General features: G+C 47.9%; 1 protein-coding gene across 4 annotated transcripts in view; it reads left to right on the plus strand.

Moving 5' to 3' along the window:
• Positions 1-594: 594 nt before the first annotated feature.
• Positions 595-19,754, plus strand: part of CUL1 (cullin 1) — a 106,596-nt gene continuing 87,436 nt past the window's right edge. For 2 of the 4 annotated variants that reach the window (XM_043589811.1, XM_043589813.1), the window contains exon 1: positions 910-1,110. The gene's annotated coding sequence lies outside the window, so the exon portion shown is untranslated. Of the gene's footprint in view, positions 828-909; positions 1,111-19,754 lie in introns of those variants that run through there. The other 2 variants (XM_043589814.1, XM_043589812.1) reach the window with 2 other exon arrangements.

Genomic DNA, 19,754 nt, shown 5'->3' on the forward strand with positions numbered 1-19,754 from the left:
CGACTGGCCCCCCACCCAGATTAATGATAAGGTGATTCTCCGTCGTTTGCCAAACGAGACTTGGTCAAAGAGTTGACCTAGGGGAGCCTCGCTAGCTTTTCCTCTGGAAACGATTTTAAAGAGAGACGCACACACCGAGAAGCGCAGGCTTTCAGGCGCTGCGGGCCACGGCCTGCGGGGGCAGAGGGGCTCGAGAACCCACGACACGTTTCTCTGAAGCCTGTGCCCGGTTTTCGGGGCCTCTTGCCCGGCCCGGACTTGCTCGACGGCCCGTCGGGGATGTTGCGGTGGGGGGGGGGGGGGGGCGTCTTCTTAACCGGGTGTCGTGGCGGTGGTGTTTCCATGCTGGTTCGGGGCGTTGTGTGGTGTGTGCGCGCACAGCGGAGGGGCGGGCGGAGGTGCAAGACCCTCTCTTCCAGGGTGTTCTGGGGCGGTTGCTCCGGTGCCCCCAACCTAAAAAAGGTGACCCCCTCCTCGCGAGGTCCGAAGTGGCGGGAAGCCGGGTCCTCAGAGGCTCCCGAGGGCGAGGGAGGCTCTAAAACCCGGAGGAGGAGCCGGTGCGCGGGGCCGGGGAGGGCGCGGGCGCCCAGGGGAAGGGGCCGCGGGCTTTCAGGTAGAAACACGCTCCCGCTCGCGGGGCCCCGGCCGGCGCGGGGGGCGACCCCGGGGCAGTGGCCGCGCCGGGCGGGAGGTTTCCGGGCCCCTCCCGCGCCTCGGGCTTGTGGGGAGATGGCGGCGACGGTTTCCCGGCTCCCCCGCCCCGGACGCCGATGGCGGTGCGTTCCGGCCCTCCCCCACCAGCTTCTCCCCCACGGTAGCCGGAGCCGGTGAGGCCGGGAGGGCGGGGAGCCGAGGACGAAAGGCGAGAGGGCGGAGGTTGCGTGGTGCAGGCGGCGGCGGCGGCGGGAGGAGGGCCGGCGGGCGGGCGGGCAGGGGAGGAGGAGGAGGAGGAGGAGGCGGGAGCCGTGTCGCACGCAGCTCCAGGCGGGGCAGCCCCGGCGGCTGAGGGACGCAGCCAGACCTTGGCGGGACGGGGATTTAACCGGGGCCCGGGCTCAGCGACCAGGTGGAGACGTCGCCCGAGCCATTTAGGCACCAAGGGAAATGAGGGTGAGTGGCGGCGGCGCCGGGGCCGAGGGGAGGCGGCGGCGGCGGCGCAGGCCCGGGCCGGAGCCGCGGTGTCGCAGTGACTGGGGCCGCGGCGGCCGAGCCCAGGCGCCCGGCGAGGCCTGAGCCGCCGAGCCGAGCCGCAGCGGGGCGGAATGGCGGCCGGGCCCGGGGACTCGTGGGCGGAGGACGCTGGGGCGGGAGGGGAAGCGAGCGGGGCCCGGCCCTGAGTCACCCCGGCCGGCTCGGGCCTGGCCGGGCCGCGGCCCCGGACGCGGGCTCCGAGCGACCAGGCCTGGACTACGCACTGGAGGGGGGAGCCGGGGGGGGGGGAGAAAAAAAAAAAAACCCGATTCATCGCACCCGAGGCGGCGGCCTGGTGGCGCCGGCCTCTCTCCTGGCCGCGACCGGCCTCGGGCTGCGGGGCTGGGCGGGCGAGCGAACGGCTCGGGGCAGCCCGGGCGTGCGCGCCTCGCCCCCCCTCGGCCCCTTTCGTACGGCGACCCCGCGGGGCGCCGCGGCTGGTGCCCTTTCTCCCCCCCCCCCCCTCGGGACCGCTAGTCCCCCGTGCGGCGCTTTTCCCCCCGACTCGTGCTCTCAGGAAAGTACTGGGCTCGCGCGCAGAAGGAGCCGCGGAGCCGGGCTGTGCTTTCCGGTTCCCCGCCCGCAGGCTCTCCGGCTCCCCGCCTGCATTGTTGCGACTGTGCAGGACGCTATTATCGGGTCACAGTCGCCCCTTTGCCCCGTTCTCTCGGGGGAGCGGACCGGGGAGGGGCGCAGGGATGCGAGTGCGGCGGCCGAACGGGAAGGAGCCCCCCCCCCCCCACCCCCGCCCCGGTGCCCGCGAGTCGGGCCGGGCCTCGGCGCGCCCCCGGCCCTGCGCCCGGCGGGAGCGCGCGCTGACCCTGCAGGTAACCCGGGGCGCCGGCGGCCGGCGTGGGGCGGGGTCGCCGGCAGCCTGGTTCCGCCACCTGTGCCGCGTTGGGGTCCCTGGACGGAACGGCTGAGAGAGAGGGAGTTGCTTTAGGAACATTCCTTGAGACCGATCCCCAAAGTTAAGGGTTTTCTCTCTTTAGCGAGCTCTTTGCCAAAACCGGGATTCTCTTTTCCGATTGGATCGCTGTTGTTGCTTTTAGTTCGTAGCTGGCGTTAGTGGTAAGTGTGCAAATACGGAATTGCAGTTAACTTATTTATGTGCTGTGTGTAGTTGCCCTTCCCCGAAGTGGCATAAAACAGCCAAAGTTAGGAGTGGAGTAAATGGTCACGCTGTTTTTGAAATGCACTTATTCCTAGTGGCAGAAGGGGAACTAAATTCACTTTTTAAACTTTAAGCCCTGAGTTTTTAGGACCTAAACTGTGTGCAGTTTTAAGTTTAAAACCTCTTTTTGTGGCCACGTTGCCTACCTGATTTCCTGAGATCCTGGAGAATTTATTATGGCTTGTGTAGCAAACTAGGAAATGTTTGAAAAGCAAAACCAGTTTTGTCAGGGAATTTGGGGGGTCGGATAGGAGATTTCTTTGTTTACAAAGGTTCTTGGATATTAAAATTTTTTGGTTTTTTTTTTTTTGTTTTTTTTACTTGGCAGTGCTGTTTGTTGCTTTCCCTGGTAAGAGGAATCGCATTTCCAATTCCAAAGCACACAAACTTTAACCCTAGGATGCCCATTTGGGGGGGTTTCTGGAGAGTGCTCATTAAGTTTGAGACGGGTGGCTGAATTACTCACTGAAAATATTAAGCTTTTTTTTTTTTCCATGGTTGGCGCCATCTTTTAAAAACAATTTTGCCAAAAAAGAAAAACACGGTAGCTAGCCTAGTATTTGAATTTCTCATGCCTCCCCTCCGAGCCACATGCTCAGCTCTTTGCAGCAGTGTCTCCCAGTCCTAATGTCTGGGAGACCACATCAGGAGGCCGAAGGGACACACGAATGCCTCAGCTGATTCTGCAGTTTCCTTCCACCTTAATTAACAGCCCCTAAGACTCCTTTGCCTCTTGCTGAGTATCCACGAGGTAAGTAACTTAGTGTTGATTGTCATTACAGCCTTCACACTTTTCAGACTATGAAGTCCCTGAAGGCAAGGGATATGCCTTATTTGTGCACCCCCACGATAGGATAGACCTCGGCCGTGGGTACCTCAGTTGTTTTTTGAATCAATAAATCCAGAACAGTTCTGATCCCCGGGCTGTGGCCACTTCTGATGGGGGCTGCAGAAAGCACTGCGCTTGTGCTGGTAGGAATGCAAATTTCATTACAATTGCTGTTAGCCCAGGATCCAATACAGTGCCCCAAAGGAAAAATGCCTGGGTTTTCTTTGTGGAAATCCAGGAAAGTGTTAAGAAAACAAGTGGCAAAACTTTAATTAGCATTTTTCCCCCCTTCAGAACTAGTTTTAAGGTGCAGCTTTACAGTTTTAAAAAAACTTTTTATTTATTTATCAATTGATCGATTGCAACAAGATTGAAGTATTTTCCGCCAGGTTAAGTATTTGCAGCCTTGCCTTTGAAATGAAATCCCTTGGGAGCTGAGGCCCTTCCCTGTTGAAGAGGTGAGGTGCGCCCAGCGGAGGTACTGGAGTCTTATGTGACCTCACCTCTCGGAAAGGCCATTCTTTCCTTGAGGCCCTTTTTTGTTTGTTTTTTTGGTTTTTGTTTGTGTTTTAAGAAACTCCCTCCTAGTATCCCCAGGAGGCACAGTGGGCCTTTCTTTCAGCATAGAAAATTAAAATGAAGGTACTTGAATTTTTTTTATATTCATTTTTGAGAGACTGAGACAGAGGGTGAGGAAGGGAGGGGCAGAGAGAGGGAGACACAGAATCCGAAGCACCCCCCCCCTCACAAACCACAAGATCATGACCTAAGCCGAAGTCAGATGCTCAACTGACTGAGCCAGCCAGGTGTCCCAAAATGAAGGTACTTTAAATTGAAGGGCTGTTACTTGCCATTCTTCAAGTTAAAAATCAGGTCCTGGGTGGCGCAGTCGGTTAAGCGTCCGACTTCAGCCAGGTCACGATCTCGCGGTCCGTGAGTTCGAGCCCCGCGTCGGGCTCTGGGCTGATGGTTCGGAGCCTGGAGCCTGTTTCCGATTCTGTGTCTCCCTCTCTCACTGCCCCTCCCCCGTTCATGCTCTGTCTCTCTCTGTCCCAAAAATAAATAAAAAACGTTGAAAAAAAAATTTTTTTTAAATAAAAAAAAATGAGGGCCCCCAGAAACTTAGGAATGTATTTGTGTTTTTCTTCTTTGCTGTTTCAGCCCCACATAGTTGCCAAAGCCCCCGATCTTCAGCAGTAGAGTCAATCTGGAATATGAGGTCTTCAGGGGAGCATTGGCTTATTTCGAACTTCTCATTGAGATGTACCTAGAGAAAAGAGTGTCCCATTTTTAAGGGCCAATTCTGGGTTCACCTTGCTCTTTTTCCTGATACCTGGTACTTTGTCAGTAAAGTGGTCTTTTGTTTTTCAAAACTGAGGGGCCAACATTAAATGAAGAGTAAATGAAATTTGGAAGGAAGGCCCTTATGTTTATTAATAAGGACTTTCAGCTCCCTGTTTATAACACGTATGTTTAATCATGCTTTAAACAGAATTATGATGCCTAATGATGTTAAGGTTTTTTATTCACACAGATATTTTCCCACCATATGTATGTTATTTATTCACTTATGTTTGCCGAGGACGTTTTGCATAGAACATTTTGCTTGGTAGAGAAGACCTGGGGTCTGATTCCAGCTTAACTTTGCTGGGCCTGTATTTCCTTATTTGTAAAATAAGATGGTTTTTAATTGATACTATTTTAAGACTTCCTTAGGCCTTCAAAGTGTGTGGATGCCATGGGAATGTCACAGCTTTTAACAGCATTTGAAAAACTGTCCTCTAAAGCATACTCTTACTCGTGTGAAAAACAGACTTGTGAAACCTCAGTTTGATAGTCATTTAAATTTTTTCCTTTGGGCAACTTGGATCAAGTAAGCAGAGTCCCCTCACTGGCTTCCACTCCCTGCTCCAGCAACACTATGGCCGTTTCCCCGTGCTGGCCTTTTGTCCCCTGCTTTTGCTCGAGCTTCCCCTCTGCCACCTGACGGACTTCTGCTCCTTCAAAATGGTTCCACTTAGGCCCTGACCTCTTGTCCCATCCCATCCAGGGCTAGGAGTCCCCTGCGCTCCTCCTCCCCCCCCCCCCTTCGCCATCCCGTGAGGCCTGGCCTGGGTCCCTGTCCCAGCAATTTACCCTCTGATTGGACTGGGTGGTTTCTCCCCCTAGATGGACCTCCGTCAGGGCTGGGAACGTATGCCATCCATCTGTCCCCTGTACCTAGCACCCTGCCTGTGTCTACATTCATTTAACTCCTACTGTGTTCAAGAACAGACTCCCACCTGGAATTTTTACCAGACTTCATAAAGTGTGGGTACCGCTGCCTAATCTACCTTACAGCATAGAGCTAAAGAAACTGAGGCTCTGAGTACAGAAGGTCAGACCTAGTAGGTGGTGAAGCCTAGGACGAGGCGGAGAGACTCCGGAGCTCAGGACTGCAGACAGCTGCTTCCTGAGTGTTTTCTATGAAAGAGAAGAGATCAGAATGGAAGTGCCTTAAAGATTGATAACCCATCACGACAACCGAATTCATTGTGCAGAACTCTGCTTGACCGCCAAGAATGCTTATTCTTCTTGGTCTTTCAGCAACTGGTGGACACAGAAGGAGAGTCATTAGGCACTAATGGGATAGAAGTGAACAGTTCAGGGGGCACCTGGGTGGCCCAGTTGGTCAAGCGTCTGACTTCGGTCAGGTCATGAACTCAATGCCGAGTTCAAGTCCTGCATCAGGCTCTCTGCTATCAGCACAGAGCCTGCTTCAGATCCTCGATCTCCCTCTCTCTGCCCCTTCCCCTTTTGCACACCGTCTCTCAAAAAAATAAAAAGAAAGAAATGAACAGTTCTGGAACTTCAGGACTGTTAAATTGGGTGTGATTCATTGGCCTTGCAAAAACGTATAAAACCATTTTAAGACTGTTCAGATCTAACAAGTTGTGATTTTTAAAAAGGCCTGTGTCAGAAAGTATTTTGGAAGACCTAGAATGAATGTGTGCAGCCATTTAAAATCTTGTGTGCATGAAGTGTGTAGGCGCTGGTGAAAATATTTAAAGTAGTGCAAACTGGTTGTAATTCTAGGGTGGTGAACTCGTGTGCTTTTTAATGTCTTCCCAAAAAATGTTTTCAGAAACAATAGATAGAAAAATTTTTTAAGAAACCAAATGATCTTAAGATGGCAAAAGCCTCTCCCAGCACACTACTGAAAGTAGGAACTGTAAGGGAAAACAATTCCTGTAAAGGAAAAAATCAGAATAAGTAAGTTTCTGGATGTTAAAATGCCAGAAACAGAAGGACACATGGCAAACAGAGAGATATTATAAACTTACAAGCAATTTAACTTTCCTTACAGAAAGAGGACTTGTAAACCAATAGGATATAGAAGGCACCTTCCTCTGCCATGGGAAAAAAAAAAAAAAACAAAACGCGTCAACTAGTACTTTCTAAAAGAAGGAGCAGGAAACACGAAAGTTTCAGCTCCACCAGCAGTACTCCTAGAAATGCCAATCAGGGGGACCCTGTTCTTAAAAATTTTGGCATAGAAGAAAAAATAAACTGCTTCAGGTGAGGATATGGAGAAACGAGCCCACTCGTGCGTTACTAGAAAGAGTAATTCAGTATGACTTTTCCGAGAGAAATCTGTTGACACAAGCTTACAAACTATGTATGCCCTTTGAAATCACTCACTCTAAAATTTAAGAGCGGAAATGATGAATAGATTGATGCTCTCATGAGGACACTTATTTAACACCATCATTTGAGCGTTTGTTTTCAGTGTTTTGCTGTTAAGGACAATTATTTCATCATTTTTAAATAACTTTGCATTTCTGTAATTCTGTATTAATGATTATTCACTGAGCATCAAGTGACAGAAACATGCTATAAAACCATTTGTAGGGGCGCCTGAGTGGCTCAGTCAGTTAAGCGTCCGACTTCGGCTCAGGTCACGATCTCATGGTCCGTGAGTTTGAGCCCCGCGTCGGGCTCTGTGCTGACAGCTCAGAGCCTGGAGCCTGTTTCGGATTCTGTGTCTCCCTCTCTCTCTGACCCTCCTCCGTTCATGCTCTGTCTCTCTCTGTCTCAAAAATAAGTAAACGTTAAAAAAAAAACAACCATTTGTAATGTCTAAAATTTTAGGGTTGTGGTATGTGAGTACATATCTTAAATAAAAAGATGACAAACCAAAAAGTCATAGTGATGATCTCTGAGCAGTGGATTTATGGGCTATTTTTAGTTTAGTTTTTCTGGTTTTCATTTTTTCCTCCCGTTTTCTACAGTGCACGTGTATGTATAATACAGTGGGTTAATTTGTAAAAACGACCACAGAACAGTGGAGCTGGTGGGTCTCCTTGGAGCGAGGCGGTTCTGTTTGGTTTTGCGTGGAAATGGCCTTGGTGCTGGCTTTGCGCGCCGGCGTGCTGTCACTGACGGTTCAGTGTGTGCGGGGAGGGCTGCCCGATTTCCCGTTCTTTCCCCCACACCTTCATCCTTCAGCTACTTCAGGTCCCCTCACGGTTCATGATCTCCCTGAAACCACCTTAATCTCATGAAACTCATAATTTTGAGATTTTAGTAAATTCTCACACTGGATTCATTACTGACCGATTGTCTTCGGTGTGGAAGCTTCCTTTTCTTGGTGATGCTGTGAGCTTCCTATCCTTTTTTGCTGACTTCATAACTCCTAGTAATAGGTGCAGTTTTAAGTTGAGTGTGTATTCTAAATGACACAAATGAGGAATGCAGTTGGACTTAGGAGAAAAGAGGTACATCGAGGAAACATGGCACCAAATGCCAGGACTCAAATGCCTTTACTATGTAGGTGTTAGTTAACCATGTCGTGACTGAAGTAGTTAAGTGTGCCCGAGAAGCAGCCGGAAGTCAGGACGTGGGGGAAAGGCCGGAGCCCGAACCTCCCTCCCTGCTGGATGGAAGGAGGCCTGCCTTCCTTCCGGCCCAGAGTCCAGTTGTGCCGGACCGGAGAGAAGTCGAGTGCTTCACCACCTGCGGGAGGGTGGAGAAGAGGAAGTCCCAGAGTGGTGTTTTCTGACTTCCACCATGTGAAACATTCAAAACCCACAAAATTCCTTGTGGGTTCATCTTAGGTGTAGTAGCACCACTTTTTACTCAGCGCCAGAGACCAGGCTGAACCCTCGTTGGTGACTTTGGAGCTGCTCTCCCTTGGCTTTCTGCTCCTTGGAAATGCCTCACTTGGGACGGAAGCCTCTCCTCCACCTTCCTGGTTGGTGGTGAACTTGGACGCAGTGCCGGGACATTTTACCCGTGTTCAGAGACTCCCCCGGTTAGCGTCTCCTATTTGACACAGTGAAGAAAGAGCACCAACAGGGGCCTCAAAAGACACAAAGGCGGGGTCGGGGGGAGGCTTAGTGATGCGGTGGATACTCAGCCTGTTGAGCAATTTGCCCAGTCTTCCCTTCAGTGCTACTTTGTAAATGTTCTGTGTGTTGGTGACTTTGCCGCGAACGGGTTGTTTTTTGATGTCTGTAGGTGAGCTGGGGCATTCCTCTGGCGAGGCGTGTCATACAGTCAGCTTGATATTGTGAAGCTTCGTTTGCTTTTGTGGGGTTTTGGGGCGTCACTTTTATCACGAAGGTGTTCCACTTTACACGTTTACTGCATTTTCACTGTTGTCATTTGGAGCCGTGATTGTCCATCTGTGTTCTGTGACATGTAAGTGACGGGGGTGAGAGAGAAGATCTGTGAATAAATAAATTTAGGAAATACTTGGTTGCACACTGAGGGACCTTTGACATGTTAGTATATGTTGCTCTTGTCACAGACCTAGATCTTCCAGGGGATATATGTCTTCCAGGGTGTGTATGTCTGTGTGTCCGTATAAGGTGGACCCTTAATACAGCCTTTGAGGGAAGAAAACCCTTCTACCATATTAAAGAATGTATTTTGTTTTGTAGAACACACTGATTTTAGACTCATAGGTGACAACATGCCTTGAAGTAGCAAGTGGTCTCAGTAAATCGACGTGTTCATTTTTGTTGTGTCTTTGGCAAGCACCGATAATGGAGTCTGGAGGCCCTTGTGTGCTTGGGAGCACTGTGTGCGAGGTGCCGTAGAGCCTGGGATCCTGACGAATACGGTTAGGTGTGGAGTTGTCTAGAAGCGATTTCTGCTTCACTTTATTCCGTGTCTGAATCCTAAGTGCTCTTACAGGAAGTATCTTAAAACAATTTTTTTAAGCACATGGATTAGCATTAATTTATAGTCAGTGCTGAGGAACACCAACACAGTCAAAGCGTGCGTCACCCGACGTTTTCTTGGTGGGGTCCTGCTAAAAGTACTTTTTAAACCTGGAAAATACTGGTTTATGGCATTCACTACAAAGATAGGTCAAAAAATTTTTTCTTTATAACTTGAAACTGCCTGGACTGGAAGTTTCAGTCCATTGAAAATCAGAAGTGGTGTCCCTTTACGCCTTGGATTCTTCCCTGCTCTCTCCCATGGGTTCTCCTGCATTTCAAGCTCGGTGGTTTCCAGAGTGTGAACAGTGTTCTCAGGAGGTGTTAGGCCGGATTAGTTTGGGAAGCATAACCAGGTCTGTTTTCTGGAGCATTTTGGCCTTTTCAAGGAGGGAATTTAACAGGCAGTGATTCCCAAAGTTTTCAGCCAGTTCGCCCTTTTTTTTTTTTTTTTTTTTTTTTTTTTTTTTTTTTTTTTTTTGCTTGAAAGATCTCTTGACATTAGCTTCTGCGGAGAATATGTTGCTCTTCTAGTTGTATCTTTTCTTTTAGTGGACGTTCAGGAGCTCTCTCCTGACTTGATTCTCTGTTCCAGTTTATTTTGCTGTGGGGCTTCCCGGTTTTGCTTCCGCGGAGGTAGTTGTGATGCTTCTAACCGTTGGCTCACTGGCTCCTGCCGAGCTCCATCCACACTGACCTCCCGACCCGTCCTGCCCCAGGCGACTCCCGTCTGGCTCCCTGCACCGCTCCCTGCCCCGGGCCCAACTTCTCTCTCGCTAGCCGCCTAGCAGAGACTCCATATTCCGTGAGCCAGCTACCCAGTTCTTCCTCCACAATGCTGTGTACTCGCACCTTCCTTTTTGGTTCCGGTGCCGGCTTCGTGACCTCCTCGCGCTGCAGCACCTGTGTTCAGGCTCAGCCGCGCGTCCCGCGACGAGAGCCTGCCCCCAGTGCGGCTGGGAGTCCCCGTGGTTTCGTGGATTGGGCTCTGCTTGCGGTTCTCGAGCGTCCTCCCGCTTGCAATCCCCCCCTGCTCCCCGGAAGCTCAGAAAAAGCCTGCGGCCCCGCGCTGGGTGCAGAGCCGCAGGCCGCCCGCCTCCCCGCTCCCGGCTCCCCGACGGGCTCCTAGACGGCGGGCACCAGGGGCGTGTCGGGCCGGCCCGAAGCTTCTGGAACACAACTTAATGGCATTCCAGTAAATCAGACCGGTTCGTAAGAGTTCTGTTAACTTTGAGATTTTACCTATGATGTAGACATTTTCTTCTGATGAGCTGATTTTTAGAAAATGTCTGTGGTTGAAGGATTCACAGACTGTTAACCAACAAACCATGGCGCGCTAAAATTTCCTTGTGAACGTTTGGGTGTGGTGTAAGGTAAACGTCCGACCTGTTGCTTTGTTGGTAGATGTATTAGGTGAGTGTGCGTGTTTGTACGTAGGACAGTAGATTCCCGTAATAGTTGTAGTGAAAAGCAATTTTAAAACATTCAGATGACTGTCTTGGCAGCAATGAATGGAACTGCAGTTTCACATTAAAAAAAGGATTTTTTTTTTTTTTTTTTAACGTGGAGGAGAGGGTTTTGAGGTATTGAAGGCCTAGTATAGACTTAAGTGAACACATACTCTGTGTCCAGTTTGGAAAAAATTGCTCCTAAAATGTGCTGCTTTCTACAGTTATTGCATTTATACCTTGCATAAGTTGGTTTCTGTACAAAGTGTTGATGTGTAAGTTTTATCTTAGAAAATTGAGTTGTTTGTGAAGCTCAGGCCCTCTGAAATGTCCTTTTTTATACATGTGTTTTCCCCCCTTACAGAACCACGAGGGGATCTGGATTTTGTGATTTTGGTGTTCTTTAAAAAATACTCATTTTCAACTGGAAACATGGCTTGATGGTTTTCAAAATCAGCTATTTGATGCATAAGCTTGAAAGCTTTGCTTGAGAAAGAAAAACGTAAGTTAATGAAGTACATTATGTGAAATCAAGAATGTTGGCGGACATTTCTTTGAGGCCTCCCACGTTAGACTTGAGTTTGACAATAAAGACATTAGTACTTCCCCAGTCAAAACTAGTGTGTTGATAGAAATCATGGGGCTCCTGGGTGGCTCAGTTGGTTAGGCATCCAAATTCGGCTCAGGTCATGATCTCACGGTTCACTGGTTTGAGGCCTGCGTCAGGTTCTGTGCTGAGCTCAGAGCCTGCATGCAGCCTGCTTCAGATTCTGTCTCTTTCTGTCCCTTCCCCGCTCGTTCGTGTTTCTTTCTCTCTCTCTCTCAAAAATAAACAAAACATTAAAAAAATTTAAAATATCAGTCACAGTCTTAATATGTAGAATGTTCTTTATGCGTATTTATGTGTGGGGTTTAATTATTGTAGAGGTGCGAAAGAGCCACTTTTCTGTTTCTTATTCTGCCTCTAAACAGTAACCTAAAAATCACCAGTATCATAGTGACTACAAAAACCAGTTGTGTACCCTGAGAAAAATTCACTACAAATTTTTGCAACTAGAACTGTCTTGATTAGGAGCGGTTCCATTTTTTTTTTTAATTTTTTTTTTTTTAACATTTATTTATTTTTGAGACAGAGAGAGACAGAGCATGAACGGGGGAGGGTCAGAGAGAGAGGGAGACACAGAATCTGAAACAGGCTCCAGGCTCTGAGCAGTCAGCACAGAGCCTGACGCGGGGCTCGAACTCACATACCGCGAGATGGTGACCTGAGCCGAAGTCGGACGCCCAACTGACTGAGCCACCCAGGTGCCCCCCATTTTTTTTTTTTTTAAGGTAAAAATACTAAGTGTAAATCTGTTTCAGAATTCTCTTAGGGGTAGCTGATGTTATGGGTTTACCACATTTTTTCCTTTGTTATACATATGGCAGGTTGTTCTGACTCTTCGTGGGGAGCAAGATTAAAAAACAACAACAAAAAGCAACCCTCACCTGCCTTCAAGAAAAAAAAAAACCCTGTTACTGAAGGTCATCATCAAATGGCACGTTTTCTGTGACCTCAGATGATTTACTCAGATAATTGAGAGACTGGATTTATAATCTAATTACATTTGATTGACTCAAAGCCCAGGTTCAATACACGTATATTCTGTATCACTCACATAGCTTTTCCCCAGTATTTATAATGTCAGAAGACATAAGTACTTGATGTTGTAATAGCTACTAAGGACTTTCTCAACAAGCTGGTATTTTTCGGGGCAGTGACTGAACATGTACACAGAAGGGGGTGCAGGTCTGACAGGTGGTTCCACAGGAGCAGTAGGTGAAATCAAGCTCCTAGAAACCCTGGGAATCAAGACCCTCGTCCAGGGGCGCCTGGGTGGCTCAGTCAGTTAAGCGACCAACCCTTGATTTCAGCTCAGATCATGATTTCACAGTTGTGGGATCCAGCCCCGTGGGATAGTCCCTCTCTCTCTCTCTCTCTCTTTTTTCTCTGTCGTTCTCTCAAAATAAATAAAGACTATTGTCCACGCACCAGAAACATTTCAGCTAAAGGAAGGTGATTCTTGATTTCTCTTGGTGTCTTCAGTAGGGTGAATACATTTTTAGAATGTATTCAAATCAAAATGTAAAAACTCTACATCAGATAGAGTGTTGAGGTAGGACTGTGTGTCCTTTTTAAACCAATTTGTAGCGAAATGAGAAGTGTCTTTCAAAGTTCACCTAGCTCAGGGCAGTTGCTGACCAGAATTTTTGACTCAGGGTTGATGGTTTGAGTAGCCGCGGCGAGTGAAGCAATGAAAAGGCTTGAGAAAACCCGGACTAGGTGATGGTCTTGTTCGCCCGGCGATGCGGCAGCTTTGGCAGCCCGCCTTGTGGCCGATGCCGGTTAAGGACTTAGCACTGGCCCACGAGAGGGAAACCATTCGCCCCGCGTGCAGAAAATTGGGCGAGTACTTGAACGCCACCGTGGGAACTAGGAGTTGAGACTTCATTTAAACGAAAGGTGACAGGCAGTTGTGGTAAAATAAGCACCTCTCAGTGAAGCAGCCCCCGTGTATGAACCTCCCCAGGGAGGGAGAGACCGGCCCCCTGCGCGCGGCCCGTGATGGTGCCTCGCCAGCCAAGGGCGCGCGTCTGCACACGCACGGCCCTGTGGCCTTAGGATGTTTCCTGGACCGCCAGCATCCCGCTCACCTCCAGGGCCCCCGTGACTCGCTGTGTGTATCTATCTGTTAGCCTGGGTCCCGAAATTGCTGCGGCGCCAGCACGGAAGAGGAATCTCTTGGGTGCCGTTGAGCACTGAAAACTCTTCGGTTGTGGGTTTTCCAGCCTTCGTGGCTTCAATAGGACAGCAACGCACCCGTTAACTGGTAAGATAGGTAAGAAGGGTTCTTTAAGCTGGCATTTTAAAGCATCCTGTTGAACATACGTGGGGGTAGAACGAAAGATTCGGGTGAGTTTGAAGAGAGAAGGAGGTCGATTGCAGGGCACCTGGGTGGCTCAGTCGGTTAAGTGTCTAACTTCGCCCCCCGGCATGATCTTACGGTTGGTGGGTTGGTGGGTTCGAGCCCCGCGTCCGGCTCTGTGCTGACAGCCTGGAGCCTTCTTCAGGTTCTGTGTCTCCCTCTCTCTCTGCCCCTCCCCCACTCGTGTTCTGTCTCTCTCTCTCAAAAACATGAAAAAATTTAAAAAAATTGAGATTTCAAAGAAAATTTGAGCTGTTAGCAACTGGATCCCCAGGTCCGTCAGAATACAGAGCTTCCACCTTCTTGATGACAGATACACTTTGAGGGGAATCTTTGGAAAGTACTGCTCTTGGTATTATCAGTTATCAAGGGTATTAAGACGTTTTTAGGCAACATTAATTTACCTCATTTTGACTTAAGAAAATATATATGAACATGCTCGCTTTGACGTTTCTCCCCTGAGAAGTTTTTCGTTGTATTTTAAATTTAAGTACCACTGTTAGGAATTTCAAGGACACCTGATAACCTTTGTGGAAGTGTTACTACAAATAAAAGCAAGTGTCTCCTACGTGCAGGGTGCTCTTCTAAACATTGTATTTACGTAACTCGTCTGTTGCTTTCAACACCCCTGTGAGGTCAGTATTGTTTATTGCCCATGACACATAACTATAGGCACAGAAGGCGAGGAATTTATGCAAGCCCACGTAGCTGGTTGGGTCGTGAAGCTAGAAAATTGAAGTCTACATACGTTTATATATTAACTACAGTATTTGAAAAAGTCACGGCCCTGTGTAACGCCGATCCACGCTTTTTTTTTTTTCTTTTTTTGAGCGAGACCGAGTATGAGTGGGGGAGGGGCAGAGAGGGAGACACAGAATCCAAAACAGGCTCCAAGGTGTCAGCGCAGAGCCCGATGCGGGGCTCGAACCCACGAACCGTGAGATCGTGACCTGAGCCGAAGTCGGACGCCCAACCGACTGAGCCACCCAGACACCCCCTGATCCACGCTTCTTGAATTGTTTCTACAGTAGGAAATACATTTTATGGGGAAAACCCGGACATACACAGGCGTAACTGAGATAAAAGATGCACTGAGTAATCCTTACCTTCTTGTTATGTTCTGTGAGCTCTTTTTTTCTATTTTACTTTATTAAAAAGTTCCGGTTGCCATTTACAAAGTTGATCTCGTGATCCTCACATCAATGAATTGTAGCCCTCAGCTTGAAAAGCGTACATGTAGATAATCGTGATTAAATCTGATGCTGTTTTTCTTTGTTTTAAAGCAAACAGAAATGCTTGGAAATAAAATACACGGCAGCACCAGACGAGATCCTTGAATAAATCTGTGGGAGCATTGTGCCAAAGCTGAGATCTGCAATTCAGTCTTCAGCAGTGGAAACCGGTTTCTGTGGACAAACCCGTCAGTCTGTACAGCACCTGTTAAGTAGTAACAGGTCTTCTGTGGGTTTCCAAGTTTTCTAAAGTACTTGACACTGGCGAAGCTCCGGTCGCCCTCCTTGGAAGTCACGTGGTAATGAAAGTAGGAAGGGTCTATGTGCTGGCTGAATGGAGGTTCAGTTATGAATTGAATGATACTTAGGGCTTTGAGTGCAGTACGTGGGTTTTTAGGATTTGAAAGGACTCTCTTGGTTTAAATGTTCAAGTACTCAAGCTGAAGAAGAAAAATTATTTAATGCCTAAGATGTTCAGAGGAGAAAATTCTGTGCTTAATGACATCTGAAATTTCTCATTATTACAAAATCCTGTGTGTGGGTGTGTTGGGGAATGAATTGAATTAGCATGTGCACGTATTTATAATTAGAAAGACAAAGATTGAACACGAGAAGGCAGCTCTATTGATTCATTTGGCACAAGTGTGAGGGCCTGCTAATTTCAAACCTCTGCGAGTTTTTAGAGAGCGGGGAAAGGCCGAGAGAGAACTAAGCTGTGAAACTTGAAATCCTTTTGTGCTTACCCCACCCCACAGCGGTGAGTCCTGGCCTTGTTTCTTAACTTTTTTAAAGCCATCGCTGTTAGATTTTTTTTATGGCTCGTTTCGGTAATTCTTGTCGGAGCTGTGCCTAAGGCCTCTACATCCTGTGAACGTACCTCCTCTCTCTCAGCCCTGGCTCTGCCTGCAGGAATTGAGAGCACCCGTCCGCGGCTGGGTGACAGCATGTCCGTAGTAGTTCTGCGTGCCAATGGGCTGCGTGGGTTTTGTGTCGGTTCGTGTTAAGTATCCTCGGAGATTCAGGCGTCTTCTTAAACCCTTGGAGTAGCAGACTCACCAGTATCTCCGGAGCTCTTGTGGTGCGCCGAGGCCTTGCGTTCGGTGCCAAGGACTCAACTGTGAACGAGGCCCGGGCCCCTGCCCCCCAGCCCCGGCCTGGTCCTAGAAGAGACGTCCTGTTTTCAGAGAAGGACCCTTCGTTACTGCTGCGTTTTCCGTTTTGGTAGTAACAGAAAGAAGTGTCCGTTTTCTTTACCGAAACCTCCGTTACTCAAATAACAGTAATTCTTAGCAAAGTAGCCTAATTTTGAATTCAGGAAAGCAAGCAAATACGGTATTTGATATTTGCTTTTTGTTTCCTCACGCTTTCCAGATTATACAATATAAGTGTATTTCATGAATGAAATAGGAAAATAAAAAATGAGCCCCTACTCTCATTTTTTTTCAAAGACTTTTTTTTTTTTTTTTTAAAAAGAGCAGTTGTAGGTCCACAGCAGAATTAAAGAGGAAGGCACAGAGATTTCCCACATACCTCTGCCACATACGCAGCCTCACCCTGTTACCAACATCTTGCACCAGAGTGGTCCATAACCTACATTGACACATCAAAATCGCTCAAAGTCCGTAGCTGATGCTACCACCTACCTTGGTGAGGTACATTGTATGGTTTTGGACAAAGGAGTAGTGACCTGTATCCATCATTATAGTATCATGCAGGGTAATTTCACTGCCCTAGAAATCCTCTGTGTTCTGTCTCCCCCAAACCCAACCCCCTGGCAACCGCTGATCTTTTCACTGCCTCTGTAGTTTTGCCTTTTCCAGAATGTCCTACAGTTGGAATTATACAGTGTGTAGCCTCTTGAGATGGGCTTCTTTGACTTCATCACATGCCTTTAAGATTCCTCTGTCTTTTTGTGACCCAATAAATAGTTCATTTCTTTTTAGTAAAGAGTAATACTCCGTTGTCTGGATGTACCACACGTTAGTGACTCATCCATTCATCCACTGAAGGACATCTTGGTTGCTTCCAACTTTTGGAAGTTAAGAATAAAACGGGCAGGTTTTTGTGTGGACGTAAGTCTTCGGCTCCTTTAGGTGAATAGCAAGCAGCGTAGATGCGGATCATAGGGTAAAAGTATGTTTAGTTTTCTGAGAAACCAGCCGATTGTCTTCCAAGGTGGCTGTACCATTCTGCATTCCCACTGGCTGTGTATGCGGGCCCCTGGTGCTCCATATTCTTAACCAGCATTTGGTGGTGTCAGTGTTCCAGATTTTGGCTATTCTAATAGATGTGTAGGAGGTATCTTGTTCTAATTTGCATCTCCCTGATGACACATGATATGGAACGTTTTTTCATAGTCTCGTTTGCTGTCTGTATATCTTTGGTAAGGTCTTTCGCCCATTTTTTTTTTTTTTAATGTTTATTTTTGAGAGAGAGAGAGAGAGACTGAGCGGGGGAAGAGTAGAGAGACGGGGGGGAGACAGAATCTGAAGCAGGCTCCAGGCTCTGAGCTGTCAACACAGAGCCCGACGCGGGGCTCGAACTCACAAACTGTGAGATCATGACCTGAGCCAAAATCTGACACTTAACCAAGTGACCCACCCAGGGGCCTCGGCCCATTTCTTAATCAAGTGGTTTTCTAACTGAGTTTTAAGAGTGCTTTATATATTTTGGTTAGCAGTCCTTTATAAAATGTGTCTTTTGCAAATGCTTTCTCTCCCCCTGTGGCTCGTCTTCTCATTCTCTGGACATTGTCTTTCATAGAAGTTTCAAATTTTCATGAAGTCCAGTTTATCAGTGATTTCCTTTGTGGATCGTGCCTCTGGTGTTGTATCCAAAAAGGCATCACACCCGAGGCCCATCTAGGTTTTCTCCTGTGATCTTCTGGGAGGTGTTTCATTTTGCCCCATTTTTATTTTTAAGGAAGGTTTTACAAACACTACATGAATAATGTTTGACATATTAAAAGTGTCCTTGTATTTATGCACTTAATGGGTTTTCATCATTTTCTGACTAAATCAGGTGAATTAGATGGGTCTTTAAGGATCATCTCCTACCCCCTTACTATATTTTTAGGGGGAAGAAAGCAAGCTACCATTTGGGGGAATTTCTGCAATGGGCCAGGCAGAGAACTAGACATTTTTACATCTGATTTATGTCTCATCTGAATCTCCAGTTGGTATTTGGGTCTTTAATTTAAAATGAGTTAACAGCATTAGAACTGGCATTGTTGAAGGAACCACATGTTGCCTTCTAAGTGAGTGTGATTGGGAGTGCTCACTGGATTTTGATTCTCTGCAGCGGATGGCATGGTATTTTCTCAATCCCACCTGGAGGTGAACCGAGGTGGGGGGGGGGGTCATGGTGAGATCACCCAGAGGACCCCCTTGTAGAGGGCAGTAGGAAGCATGAATGCAGGCAGAATATAGTCAACTTGCCATCAGACTTTGAATTCAGGGTTACGTGAAGTTCAGCTGTGAGGCTTGCAAAGAAGTTGTTCTAGGAGACCGCTGTTGTAAGTCATTCTCGTTGGTTGTACGTTATTTTTGAATTAGGTATGTGGTTGGTTGTAGAAGCTGAAGCATGCTGGTTGTCCTGTGCGTCTTCATTTATACGTTTGTAATATTCATGCTTGTATGCTGGCTTTAGAACCTCAAGGGAAAATTCGTGTCCTGCTCGCACTGTTATTCCGTCATGGTAAATGGGGGTGATGAGTTAGCACGTGGTCCCAGCTCGTCCCAGGAACCCCCTGCGACACCAGATACCAGGGGAGGCAGGCCTCTGGCAGGCTCCACATGGAGTCCGGCGTCCTCTCACGTCATTCTGAGCAGTGGGCCGTTTGCGCCTGGCTGTCGCGTGGCTTCTGCTCTGTGGGAGCTACATTCTCGAAGACCACCGTTCCCTGGGACTACTGCAGTCAGTGACTTTCTCCTCACAGACCCTTTCCTTGATGTTTCGCAGACCTTTGACACTGTCGAGGGCTGGAATTTCATAATCCTGCCCTCCCCTGGCTCCCTGGTTCTCCCACCCGTGTGTTCCCTCTTTGCAGCGCTCTCTCCTTTTGGTGGCTGAGAGGCAGGGACTCACTTCCCCTGTGTCCTTTACGTGCATGCTCTAGTCGCCACCTTTCTTTGTTCTTTATGCTTTGAAGATTTGATCTGCGTTGTTGAAGACAACTTACATTTTTGTAAAGTACTAAATACATTTCTTCAGGTGTGATTTCCTTTAGAATCCGGTTCTGTATTTTTTAACTGCCTTGGGTGTTTCATTTTGGTGTTCTTTTTTTTTTTTTTTTTAAATCCCATTCAGTGTATGAAAAGGAAGCTCTTTATTTTCCCTTTAGATTTAGGCTTCTAAACGTAACATTTTCTTAATAATATCACCTTTCTCTCGGGGGTTCTCTTTAATCCCTTTAACCCTTGGGGTTTTGTCAGCATGAGAACTTTTTCAGTAAGTGTTGAATTTAGTGATATTAAAAAGTTCATAAAGACAGATTTATGAGTGGATGATCATCATTTAACCTAGAACTGCCATGAGACTTTGCGCTTATGAGTTCGTGTTTATTTACAGTGTAAATAGTGTTTACTTTTATGAATACTTATTTATAGTGTTGATCCTCTGGCTGTGTCAGGAGAGCATGGGATGGTGCTTGATCTTGGGGTTGTGAGTTCAGGCCTCATGTTTAGCGTGGAGCCTACTTAAAAAAAAA

The sequence above is a fragment of the Prionailurus bengalensis genome, chromosome A2 (assembly GCF_016509475.1).
Source record: "Prionailurus bengalensis isolate Pbe53 chromosome A2, Fcat_Pben_1.1_paternal_pri, whole genome shotgun sequence".
Classification (NCBI taxonomy): Eukaryota; Metazoa; Chordata; class Mammalia; order Carnivora; family Felidae; genus Prionailurus; species Prionailurus bengalensis.